This window comes from Geotrypetes seraphini, chromosome 15 (genome assembly GCF_902459505.1).
Source record: "Geotrypetes seraphini chromosome 15, aGeoSer1.1, whole genome shotgun sequence".
NCBI classification, from domain to species: domain Eukaryota; kingdom Metazoa; phylum Chordata; class Amphibia; order Gymnophiona; family Dermophiidae; genus Geotrypetes; species Geotrypetes seraphini.
In genome coordinates this window covers 60,925,075-60,938,581 of record NC_047098.1, presented here as the reverse complement: position 1 = coordinate 60,938,581, position 13,507 = coordinate 60,925,075, and the positions used below count along the sequence as shown (strand labels likewise).

Sequence of the window (13,507 nt, the reverse complement as noted above, 5' to 3'; positions counted from 1 at the left end):
GCGATAGGCATCCTACTGCCATCTAATGCATGTTTTTTTTAACTGTTATGGCGAAGGACGCCTATAATGTAGGCATCTGATTCACACCTATGGAGATGTCTAGGTATGCCTAAGGAAAACTAAGGCTGTTATAGGTGTGGCTTATGCAGGTCATAGACAGACATCCATAAGCAAGCCTAGGATGCCTTAAATGTAGGTCTGTAAAATAAATAAATGTGATTCTGGATGTGGCATCTACCGGTAATTGACACACAGTAGGCAGGCATTTTGCAGGTGCCTACTGTGGCGGGCGCCGTTTCCATAATCAGACATAAATTATCCCAAATTTTAGGTCCCAAAAGTTACCGCTCAACTAGGTCAAAAACCTCTAGGAATCACCTGTTAAGATAAGTGCTATCTTTTTACCTCCTACAAATGTGTTTAGGGGGTGAAGAACTTATATGCTCGACAGATGAGCGGGACTTGGGTGTGATTATATGTGATAATCTTAAGGTGGCCAAACAGGTTAAAAAGGTTTTGGTGAAAGCAAGATGGATGCTAGGTTGCATAGGGAGAGGTATGACCAGTAGGAAAAAGGAGGTATTGATGCCCCTGTATAAGACTCTGGTGAGACCTCATTTAGAATATTGTGTTCAATTCTGGAGGCTGCACCTTCAAAAATATATAAAAAGGATGGAGTCGGTCCTGAGGAAAGCTACTAAAATGGTACGTGGTCTTCATCATAAGGCGTATGGGGACAGACTTAAAGATCTCAATCTGTATACTTTGGAGGAAAGGCGGGAGAAGGGAGATATGATAGAGACATTTAAATACCTATGTAATGTAAATGCGCATGAGTTGAGTCTCTTTCATTTGAAAGGAAGCTCTGGAATGAGAGGGCATAGGATGAAGTTAAGAGGTGATAGGCTCAGGAGTCTTACATTAAACATCAAAAAAAATTTGGATGTCTTATAAGAAATTATTGAAAAGACATCTGTTTTGTTGTATGAAATACACAGTAAGAGATGTTGGTCGTTGAAAACCTGAGGTATATTAGGTTGCTTGAGATTGATTTTTGGTATAGGAGAAATGATTGGTGCCGTTATTGTTGTCAGGCTGGTATTTTATTTTGATTTTATGCTGAATATGATGTATATTTCTATTTTTTTGTAAGATGTCTGAACTGTGTGAGTTGTACTTCGCCTTCTAAAAGGCGGATTATAAATAAAGAAACCATAAGGAAATACCTTTTTACAGAAAGGGTGGTAGATGCATGGAACAGTTTCCCGGAAGAGGTGGTGGAGACAGAGACTGTTTCTAATTTTCAAGAAAGCGTGGGATAGGCACGTGGGATTTCTTAGAGAGAGGAAGAAATAATGGTTACTGAGGATGGGCAGACTAGATGGGCCATTTGGCCCTATCTGCCATTATGTTACTATGTTTGTATACTCTACTTTTGTATCACAATCCAAAAAATATTTATATATATAAAAAATATTCATATAAATTATTAAATAGTGCTCAGACCCACAACCATAAGTGTTTAAGTGTATAAAACAAAACAGGTTGCCATCAGACCATCATAGCACCATCATTATCTGTACCATCTAATATCTTTATAAATACATTTGTTTTAAAAAAAAAAAGAACCAAAATGAACTTATCTTATATGGTGGTAACTTTGCATTCGAAGGTCATGTGACAGGCAGCTCCGTGTTATAAAGTGCTTGTGCCAATTATAAAAGACTCCGGGAAGCCATACAATACAAATCTTCCCTTCTACTTCCTCAGGAAGGGATATATCTTAGTTTAGCCACCAGGGAGGGACCAACCCATACTGCTCCAACTACACAGGCAAACAAAGCAACAATGGTAGTGCTATGATGGTCTGATGTTTTGTTTTATACACTTAAACACCTATGGTTGTGGGTCTGAGCACTATTTAATAATTTATATGACTATTTTTATATATATAAATATTTTTTGGATTGTCATACAAAAGTAGAGTTTTAGTATACTATCACAATTATAGATTCATATCTATCCCTATTGGTAGTAGTAACTATGTTTCTATAATCATAAAGTTCTATGACATCACAATGCAGGTGTAAAGAGCTTTAGCCAATAGGGAGAGGAGGAGATAGTAGATGCTGTGGATGGACTATTTGGCCTTTATCTGCCATTATGTTTCCATGGATTTCTGCTAGCCCAGTTGAGCGGTAACTTATGGGACCTAAAATTTGGGACATTTTGAGCACATGACTGGGCATCCAAGATCTTTTCTTCTATAATGGTTTTTATGAAAATAAGGTTGAGTTTGCTATTTAAAGTTTCACTGGGGGGGTTTTTAATCACTATGTATGGGTAAATTTTATGCATTTTTGTTTTAATAAGTTTAATCTACTGCTACTAGGTCAGGAAAGTAAGGCTAGGCGACTTCAATTGCTTTGAAAAGAGAAAGGACACTCTCAGCTCCTTCTAAGGTTTATTGAACATCACAGTTTGTTTGCTAAGACAGATTGGTGCAAACTATAAGGGCTAGGCCATCTGAATCTTTATATCTAATTGCTTTTGTTGTGCAGTATGTATTTGTTTTATCCTGAGGAAATCATATGTTGCCTGAGGTTTAATTTATAAGTCAATCAAGCATTCAGTGTGAAAATCTGGCAAAGCAAATATTCGTTGTTAACTCTGGTTGACTGAGCTTTCTTTAATTTCTTTCTAGGGTAGCCACAGACACCAGCAGTTCTGGAATCATTGGGTCTCTGCAGAGTCCTGGCACCAGGACGGGTTGAGTGGAGATAAAAAAAAAAAATCAGCTGTTTCGCATTTCTTGTTTTGTTGATCTCTACAGTAAAATGGGGACACCAAGGAGCTGCGTTCTGGCGCAGTTTCCAGACTATCCCTTCATGTATCCAAGACATGGGTTTTTGGCTCCATCATAACTCATGCAAGTGTACATACATCCATTGAAACAGCACATTTGGCCATGGTCACAGTCGATGTCTGTTTTGCACGTAGATTCACATGCAACCAAAGTTGGAACACTGTCACAGTTTGGGCAACCAGGGTTTCCTGAAAAGGAAATCCAGAAACACTGTAATTTCACAGTAACACAACTGACACAGCATTCAATTTATCACAACAAGGTTTCTGTTATCGAGTTTGGATGTTTTGTACCGATTTTTACTATTGAAATCAGCTCTGATTCTATTCATAGAATAAAATACCAGTAAACGTTATTGTCTACTTTCCCAATATGCAATTAAGAAAATAGTGCATGCTGCTTAATACTGAGCCTCTAGACTTGAGCAATATCTCCTTTAGGGCACCTCATACTCATTCCAGCAAACTAATCAGATGGCTTAGAAATGGCAACCGAAAACAGCGCATCTTGCTTAGTTTCAGTGCTTTGTCATAGTTTGCAGCCTTTTGTCCTGTCTTGTTGCCTCTGTTTACTGTGGTCATACTGGACTTTTGGTTCTCTATCTCCCTTCCCCTTACCACCATTGTACCTTCCTTAAAAGGCTTTAATTTAGTCAGTATTTTGGATACTACCACCATTGGCATAGCAAGGATGAACTGTGCCCAGGGCGGTGGCACCCTTCTCCCACCCTCTTTCCCACCCTGCTGTTGCGAGGGGGCGCAAGCAGCCCTGAACTTGATGCCCACGTCGACTTCAGTGCTCTCTGATCGTCATTTCCTAGGCGTGGGATCCCGGAAGTGACGTCAGAGAGCGCCAACGCTGATGTGGGCAGCAAGTTCGTAGCTGCTCGCGCCGAAGTTAGAAAGGTATGGGGGAAGGGAAGGGAGGACTGGGAAGGGGGAGGAGAGTAGGAGGGGTGCCGGTGCCTCAAGGAAGATCATGCCCAGGGTGGACTGCCCCCTTTCCCCCCCCCGTCCTTACTATGCTGCTCTACTACCACTTCCACTGATAGGCAATTCCAGAAATGAACTATAATCTCAGTAAGGTAGGATATATCCTGAACACTGTTTCTACGTAGTGTTGCGCAGAAATCCATTATGACTCGCCATATTTATCTAATTTATTCATGTTTTTATTTCGCCTTTTTGTGAAAAAGCCACTGAGGAAACAGGACCCGCAACAGAACAAACAATACAAAACTGTGTATAAAGCTGCAAGCCTATAACTGGGAAGGTTTAATCTATGAGGGGCAGATGAAAAGTTCTCAGTTGGGGCAGTCTTCACCTTTTTCGTTCTGTTGGAAAAATACGGAATGAAAAAAAGTGGAAAATTGTTGGACTTAGGCCCAGATTCTCAAAATGATGCTGGAATCAGCTGGTGCCTGAAAAAACGGCAACAGTCGCACATCACTCAAACTACAGGACCGTTTTGAGAATCGCGGTCTGCGTCAATAATAGGTGCCAGAAATATAGGCCAAGGTTTTACAAGGCCCACATTTCTGGCGCCTATCTTCAATGTAGAATCACGCGTAGCAGCGTCAAATGTCATCTCCGCCTGTAAACGCGCCTCTTTTGACATTTCGCACTGGTAACGGTAGGCGTAGACGTGATTCTGGTGCTTTTATTTTTTTTTTGGTAGATGCCTCGCGGCACCTGTTGGTTTTTTTTTCATAATTAGTTTTTAATTGGTTTTTAACGGCACAGTCAATTAAAACACTTAGGTGACTTTTGGGTACCTACTGGCGCCTTCTGAACAGGCCTTGATGGAGACTGCCCCAACTTTGTTGGTTGGACTGAGAACTTTTCAGCGGCACATTTGCTGTGTGTACTGCAGAACACTTAACAGGATACAACTAAACCTCCCCACAACAAAAAATCTCAAGTATAGACGAATATTTCACTCCATGATCATCTTCCTGGGAGTGAAAACCTAGAATGACCTTACAGAAACAATCGGAACAGATGAGAACTATATCTCATTTCGGAAGAAACTAAACACCCTTTTTTTGAGTACCTGAATTCTACATGAAACTAAGTCCACTTCTGCTACAATCCCTCCATCTCTCCACTTTCAGAATATTCATTCTGTTATGACTAGGTCTTTCCTAATCTCAATATCCCGCTAAAATTCCTCCTACCATCCTCCCTGACCTAGGGTTGCCAGATTTTCCTTTTGGAAAATCCGGATCCCCCTAGCCCCATCCCCAGGCCCACCTAGTTCCACCCATCCCTGCCCTAATCCTGCCCCCAAGCCTTCCCTAGCCCAATACAGTTTTTCAAAACCTGGACAAAGTGCCAGGTTTTGAAAGCCATCCGACTCCCTGGATCTGTTCTCAAAAGGAGGACATGTCCAGGGAAATCCAGACGTCTGGTAACCCTACCCTGACCCTCTCATGTTCTAATGTTCTTCCTTTTTCTTCTCTGTAAATCGATTTGAGCCTATACAAATAACAGATTAGATTAGATACTTGAATTTAGGCAATCACATGTACCTAAACACATATATATCAGTTACATTAGTGCCTCCCATAGGTACTTGCCTATGTCTTATAGGAAACCTAACCCACACTGAATGAATCAAAGAATTATAACAATATATTTAGACAGAAAAATGAATGCCTGCTTCGTCTTTCACCTGTGGGACAACACTGCCACCTTGTGACCAGAGGTTAGTAAATTCAGGAAAACAAAATAATTGCTGAGAATTTTTGGAATTAAGGAAGAAATACAAATAAAGCATAATCTCCCTATTACATTGCATTACATTAGTGACTTTTATTCTGCCATTACCTTGCTATCTCTATATATATAATAGCAGAAATACTGTTTGTTCATGTAAGCAGAGTGTGGGCACATGAGTCAGGGGTCAAGCTCCAAGCACTGAAATGACAAGTTCTTGCACTACCTTGGGGAAGGAGCAGCGGGGTGGGAGAGAGTGTCCAAATCCCAGGCTGGGAAAATGGATTGGAAAGAGATACACATTAGTTCATCCATCATTTCTTAAATACCACATAATCCAGACACCCTCCCTCACCCATCAACCATCCACTACTCTACACTCTACATACACCATACACCCACCTTCACTCATTTCACATCTACTGTGTTCTGCCCCCATATTCATGGGAGCAGATTGGTTGTAATGAAATATGTAAAGAGTTTGTGTTTCATTAACTCAAACTCCCAGTGTGCATTGCTGTATGCTTAGTGGGCTTATGCCCCCCCCTCCCTCTTTTCTGCTTTTCTCCAGTCTGAGTGCAGAGAGCAGATTCCATTTTAGCTAGCACATGGCCATTGCTAAGTGGGATCCCAACAATTGGAAGGACTTTGTAAAAAGTGAAAATCCTTAAGATCAACCAATCTGTGAGTTTATTTATTTCTTTGTTTTAAGTTTTGTATTTAAAAAGTTTTATTTAAGGAATTCAGAGTCCAGTCTGTTAATTTTACTAAGCTGCAGGTTCAATGAGTTTGTGCTGATTGGGATCCTCTGGGAGAGAGTCAGTGACACACTACATACTCTGGATGCATTCATCTACTTTACCCCCACTGTTCAAGCCACCACTTAAACTCCACATTCAATATACCCCATTCCTTAACTACCACTACACCTCACCCACCATACAACCTCCCTCACTGACCACACACTCCATGCACCTCTCTATTCACTGCACATGCCACACTCCATCCACCTCACATCCCATGCATCCTGACTCGTTCATCACGTACTCCATGTAACCTTTCTTCTTGCTCCCTCACCCATGTTTCACACATAACCCTTTAGATCAGGGGTAGGGAACTCCGGTCCTCGAGAGCTGTATTCCAGTCGGGTTTTCAGGATTTCCCCAATGAATATGCATGAGATCTATTTGCATGCACTGCTTTCAATGCATATTCATTGGGGAAATCCTGAAAACCCGACTGGAATACGGCTCTCGAGGACTGGAGTTCCCTACCCCTGCTTTAGATAGTACATACCATAAACATTCATCCAATTAGCACAAATTCCACCTTTACGTGCCATGCACAGTGCATACCCCCTTCATCCACCACTCCAAATAATACTCTACCCCTACCCATAACACACATACACCTAAACACACTACAGGCCTTGACCCATTTATCAATTACATCCACCATATACTCAACACACTGCATCCCTCATCCTCTACTTGTATCCTACCAAACTCAGCACCACACATACCATGCAGCCTCCATCCTCCAGTCCCCACTACACACCCTACCCCCATTTACCACATGACACATCTTCTCTCATCACCACACATCCCATGCATCCATGTCCACTCACCATACACTGTACACTCATACATATCCACCACACACAGCAGCTCGCCCACTACATATGCTAAATGTTGCCTATCTAGCACAAATTCTACCATCATACATCCTTCATGCCACCCATCTACCAAGCATACCTATAACCTTTTTCACTCAAACCAACAGCTTGCTCCCACCCATTTCACAAACCTACTTATTCCCCCACCCTCATAAATATGATACACATTCATTCATCTACTGATGGTGGTAATTGTATTTTGCAGAATATAAGGGGCCCCATAACAATATAGATTAGATACACTTTTAGTTAGTGCTTTAAAAGACACTAATATTATAGCTGAATAAGAGCTCCTTCAGTAACCTGTGACAAGTGGCAAAGTATAAACAGAATTCGCAGAGTATATATTTTTCCTTCATAGCGCGAAATATTATGGTATAATGTCTGAAACAGGATGCTGGGGCCATAACATATCAGGCCCCTGCTAATAAGCTAAACGTCACACTGATATTGTTTAGCAAATGAAAGAGTTTCTGGAAAACATGTTGTCTCTTCCAGTAGTTGTTTAGACGGGTTAAAGAGAATAACATGTCTGTTTATGAGAACATAGTTTTCTTCCACGAACATAATTAGGGCAAATATTGATGAGCTGGTAGTTATAGAAAATCATGTGATTATTTCTGTAAATGAGATATTCGCAATAGAGAGCAAGGGTCAGCGTGACCTCAGTCTACTTCCTGCTATGGCTGACAGAGGTGAGACAATAGCATGTGACGAGAAATCTGAAGTAACCAATAGAATATTGCAATTTGTAAATGGATTGTAATTGGACAATGCACCAACTACATATGTTTAATAATGAATTAATTAATGATTTCCATTAAAATGGCCAGTCCACCTGTATTGGGTAAGTCTTTCTGACATCTCATTATTTTGGGGATGCAGAAACGCTTCTCAGAGCTTTCACTGTTACCTACACACTTGCGTGGATTTCTTTCTCTGATCTTTCCAGAAATAGACCAAAGAACTGAGAGGTATTAGGAGGCAGGTAGACAGCCTGAGTAGATGGTTAGTGCAACCAAACACTATCACATACCAGCTTTCATTCACCAAGGCCAGCTCAAAAGGTTCTGACACCCCCATTTTGAGGCTCCATTCCCTTACCCAAACCAGTTCTCTTCCAGCTGGCTTCCCTTGCCCACCTGCATCAGAATCCTTCTACTCAGCTTCCTTCTCCACCTGCCCACAGACCTGCATGTATGCGTCATATCTTTGCCCTTTACTGCCTCTTGTACCATTACAAGTTTAAATGCACGAGCAGGTACTTCCTGTGTCTTGTGAGAACCTAATCCAAACACAAAGAGGATTTGGTTTGCTTCTAGGCTTGGTACCTTCTTTTCTCTTCCCTATATACTCTTGAGAGAACCTGAAGTACCTGTTCTTGCATTTAAACTTCTAACTATTCTGGTGGCTGCACGGGGACAGTGGCAAACAACAACAGTGAAAGCACAGCAGCACACTCTTGCCATATTGCAAGGTGAAACAGAGAGACAGGCTTTTGGTGCATTTCAGTTTTATCATTCTGAACCAGAGCCTTACCTAGCCATTGCTTTATGTTTAGGTTTGCCAGATTTTCCAATTGGGAAATCCAAACCCCCCTAGACCCGCCCCCCAGGCCTGCCCAGTTCTACCCATCCCCGCCCTGTAAACATCCTAATCCTGCCCCCAGTCCCACCCTAGCCCCGCCCCTTGCTCTTGTTAGGCAGAGAGGAAATTCGCACATGCACGGATTTCCTCCCAACCCAACTTGATTTGAGGAGGCTTTTCAAAACCCGGACAAAGTGCCGGGTTTTGAAAAGCCATCCGGACCCCCAGACATGTCCTCAAAAGGATGACATGTCTTGGGGAAATCCAGACATCAGATAACCCTACTTAAGCTGGCCCTGGCTATCTAACCCACCTCATAACCAATATCGCATACAGCTTCCCTCCCCCACCACAACTGTCCCTTATCCACTGCATATTCTATATATCCTCTCAATTACCCTCCAGCCTTCATGTGTTTCTTGCAGTCTCCCTCACCCTCCATCACATACTGCTCTTAACTTCCTTAGGACTCAAGATTGTTTTGTAGTGTCTTCCCAGTGGAAAGCTCTCGAGCAAATCCCTCCACTGAGAGACTGACTACTCACGGGAGAAAGAAAGAAGCTGACTACTGAAATTGAAGAAGGGAGAATGAGAGAAAGAAAAGAGATAGTGACTGCTGAAGAAAGAGGCATGACTGAGAGAGCTGGGCACAAGAGTTGATGAAAAGAGAGAGAGAGAGGGTGCTGGGAATTGGGAGGAGAAGGCAAGGTTATTGAACAAGCCTCTCCAAGGGATTTCAGCCAGCTTTCTGTCTTTGCTAGTAGGGTGTATTACTCCTCTTCTTCGCCTTTAAACCACTTTGACCTTCTAGACTACCCTGGTAATAGAGCAAGGTTTCAATAAACATGGGGGCCAATATTCAGTACAGCTACCTCCCACAGTTGGCGTTGAACCCAAATATCCAATCTGGCCGCCAGCATTGAATTTCTGCTTCAGCGCAACTACGTCTGACCTAGCCGGCCACACCGATATTCATCAGCTGGCTAAGACCTAGTGGCCAAGAGAAATACAATGAATTTTGGTGGTGATATTGCCAGTCACCAGCCAATCTGTTGACCGGGATATTCAGTAGAAGATAGCTGGCTCTATCCTGATAAATTATCAGTGGCTAACCGGCTTAGTAGGATTTAGCTAGCTGGGATCCATTCCCGGTCAGCTAAATACCAATGAAAATTGGGCAGATAATGACAGTTTCCCCACATTTCACTATTTGTGCTTCCTTCCTTGTTCTATCCCTGTACTTTTTATTCAACCTGGGTGTTAATTAGTATCTGTGCTCACATTTTTTAATATAACTTTAATTGAAGCAATTCACCCCTATTCATAATCCACCCTGTTTAGTTTCTCCCAATAAAGGCCTTATTGCTATAGTGTCAAACCTTCTATTTGTTTTTCAGAGTCTTATCTTTTTGTCTTGACTAAATGATAAACTCAGAGACCTGTGGGCTTTTTTTGGTGTGTCTCTATACTATGTGACTATATTAAGAGTAACTATACTAATACTATGTGACTGTATTAAGAGTAATTATAGTACAAATACTAATTATGAAAAAGTTGCAAAATTCTGGCAAATCCAGCTGCGCTCTGCAGACAAAACAGGTTTTGCATTTTGTAAGAAAGCCAAAATTTGTCAGTGAGCCCCGCCCCTAAGGGTTGCAGATTAGCAACGATTAGTCAACTTTGAAACGACTGATCCTGGATAGGAAAATTAGACCAAGAAAATATAATAGTTTTAAAAGTATACTGTTGCTTGATCCACAACAGTTTGGTGACCTTTCCCAATAAATATCAGGGGAAAAGGGAAAGGGGACTTGTACACCGCCTTTTTGTCACTTTGGCATTTCAGAGTTGACATTCAAAATAGTGGGCACTGGAGGATTAAGTGACTTGCCCAGGGTCAGAAGGAGCAGCATTTGGATTTGATCCCACAACCTCTGGGTGAGCCACAGCCCTTCCTTCTTTGGATGTTTACTTAAGAATTTTTGCGATTCCAAAACTGGGGACTTTTTTTTTCTGATAAACAGGAATATTCTATTAACCACCCAGTGTCGATGTCAAAACCAGTATTCAGATCAAAAATTCCTCCTAAGTTGTGGATTTATCTTCCCGGCATCCTGAGGACCTGTTCTTAATGATTTACATTGAAGCTATGAATTATTTATCTAAAATTCCAGTTCTTTACTTTTATTATTCTTTATTTTTGTCAACTTTCATTGGGTTTGGGAGGTTTAGTATGATTCTTTCAACAAAATGTTATAAACTAAATTTTGGGGGAGGATAGGGGGGAGAGGTCAATTGGGAAAAGGAAAGGGGGGAGGATATTGAGAGATGTAATGGGTATTTTGGAAATATATTTTGAAGAAATGAAAGATATTTGATGGAAATTAATATGATGAATTTTAATTTAATGACTATTTTATTGTATTATATTATTGTATATTTACTGATTTCTTCAATAAAAATGTTATAAATTAAGAAAAGACCAAGCTATATGTTGAGGCCTTCTTCTGATTTTGCTCTGCCAGTTAGTCTGGATATTTTGAACTGTGATTGAGATGATTTAAGGTAGCATTGTTTGCTAATACACGGCTTCCCCAGTTTTTGAGGGAACAAACTTCCGGTGCAGATGGTCAAGGCCACCAGCATGCTCGACTTTAAGAATAAATGGAACATCCACGTGGGATCCCTACGTGGGTCGAGCTAAGGATCTGGGTCATTAGCACTCAGACTTGATGGGGTGGGTCAGAAGAGTGGGCAGACTTGATGGGCTGTAGCCCTTTTCTGCCGTCATCTTTCTATGTTTCTATGATACTGCTAATATGATTGTGCTGTAATTGAAGATTTTTTTAAAATGTATTTTGTCAAGAACAATTGTGAATGTTTTTACTGTTAACCACTTAGAAATAGGCGGTCTATAAATTTTAGATATAAATGAATATTTTCTGTACATAAACTTATACACAGATATTCCCCAATTGTTTGCTTTATGATCCCTTCCACTACCATCCCCCCCACCACCACACACACATACACACACTCACACACTCCTACATCAGCGGCAATTCTTATGTTCTTATCACACTCACCTGTAGTATATCACTGCTTTACCAGTCAGTGAAATGGGTTTAGTTAGAAGTACTGTATTATATTTTGAAATATCTGATTCTATGAAATATGAACATTTAGACATCTAATATGATGAAAATTATCTAACTCTGATGTGACTTACCATCCGACTGTAGATGTTCAACTCGTTGCTTCTGAAAAAGAGTCCAACCTAGGGTTACCATATCACTCCAGAAAAAGGAGGATGGATTGAGACAACCGGGTTTTACTCCCATTGCTTTCAATCCCCATGTCTCAATCCGTCCTCCTTTTTCTGGAGCCCTAATCCAACCTCCAGCAGATGCCTTAGCAAGTCTCTATAGTGGCTGTAGTGAACTCATCTGAACACTTTGCTCTGTATGTTCAGTTACCTTTTACTTGGCTGGACTCAGAGCGCAGATCCAGACAAAGAATGAAGCAGGTGAGGAGCAGGAGGGTCGCTGTGGCCTTCATGGTTCTGCCGCTGTCTGAAGAGCTCTAGCCGAGGAGAGAATTTTATACTTCAACACTGGGGTGGAGACATGACCTTTCAAGCAGGATTTGGAAAAGTTATGATCGCTGGATTGCATAATATTTTGTCATTATCAGGTTTAGCCAACGTCTTACATAATTATCATATATTTTGTTTAATGTGCAAATAAGCTCAAACTGACATTCAAGTCAAACAAGTTTAGAATTTTAAAGGGCACTGTTCATGAGTGCCAAAAGCTTTTCTTTACCACCCTCTCACTCTGATCCAGCTTTCCTCCAATGTCTCCTTTGTTTCTTCTCTTTTCTCTTCATTAACTTCTCAAAATGCTGGCCTCTGCAAGACACTGGCTGCTCTGTCTAAACAAAAAAGTTTCCAAGTTTTCTTTAAAATTTGATGAAACGCTTATACAAGTCATACTAGACTAAGACAAGACTACCACTGACAGGAACCAAAAGGAAGGAGGGTAGAACTACGATTGAAACCATATACAGTAAGGGCAAAAACAAAAGGAAGGGTAAAATAATAACCTAAAAAGGCTTGCTTATCACTGTGGAGAAGTTAATTAATTCTGGGAAAGGGCCCAGTGTTTGCCATTTGCTTCAGCTCTCAGACGCGTCATTAAACAGGAAACTTTTAACTCTCGTAGGGTTGGTGAATTTCCTAACACATGTTTTTCTGATAATGAATAATCTCTTGCTCCTTTCTATAATCAAAGCCCGGAATCTGTTACTAGGTATTATTAGTTATTATGTTTTCCTATTTGTGATGTATTCTGACATTGCGGACGAAACAAAGTTATTCAGAGTAGTGAAGACGCTGGGGGATTGCGAAGATCTACAAAGTGACATAATCAAGCTCAAGAAATGGGCAGCGACATGGAAAATGAGGTTCAATGTGGATAAGTGCAAAGTGATGGATGTCGGTAACAAAAATCTCATGCAGGAAAGAGACTTGGGAGTTCTGATTGACAAGTCGATGAAGCCGTCTGCACAATGTGCTGCGGCGGCAAAAAGGGCGAACAGAATGCTAGGAATGATAAAGAAGGGGATCACGAACAGATCGGAGAAGGTTATCATGCCGCTGTA

General features: G+C 41.1%; 1 long non-coding RNA gene across 1 annotated transcript; it reads right to left on the bottom strand.

Annotated features, from left to right (window-relative positions):
- Window positions 1-2,447: 2,447 nt before the first annotated feature.
- LOC117349396 lies at window positions 2,448-12,740 on the bottom strand. The gene is made up of 2 exons (XR_004537150.1): window positions 12,322-12,740; window positions 2,448-3,054 (listed from the first exon to the last, which is right to left on the bottom strand). It is a non-coding gene; the product is annotated as an uncharacterized LOC117349396 (long non-coding RNA).
- Window positions 12,741-13,507: the final 767 nt, after the last annotated feature.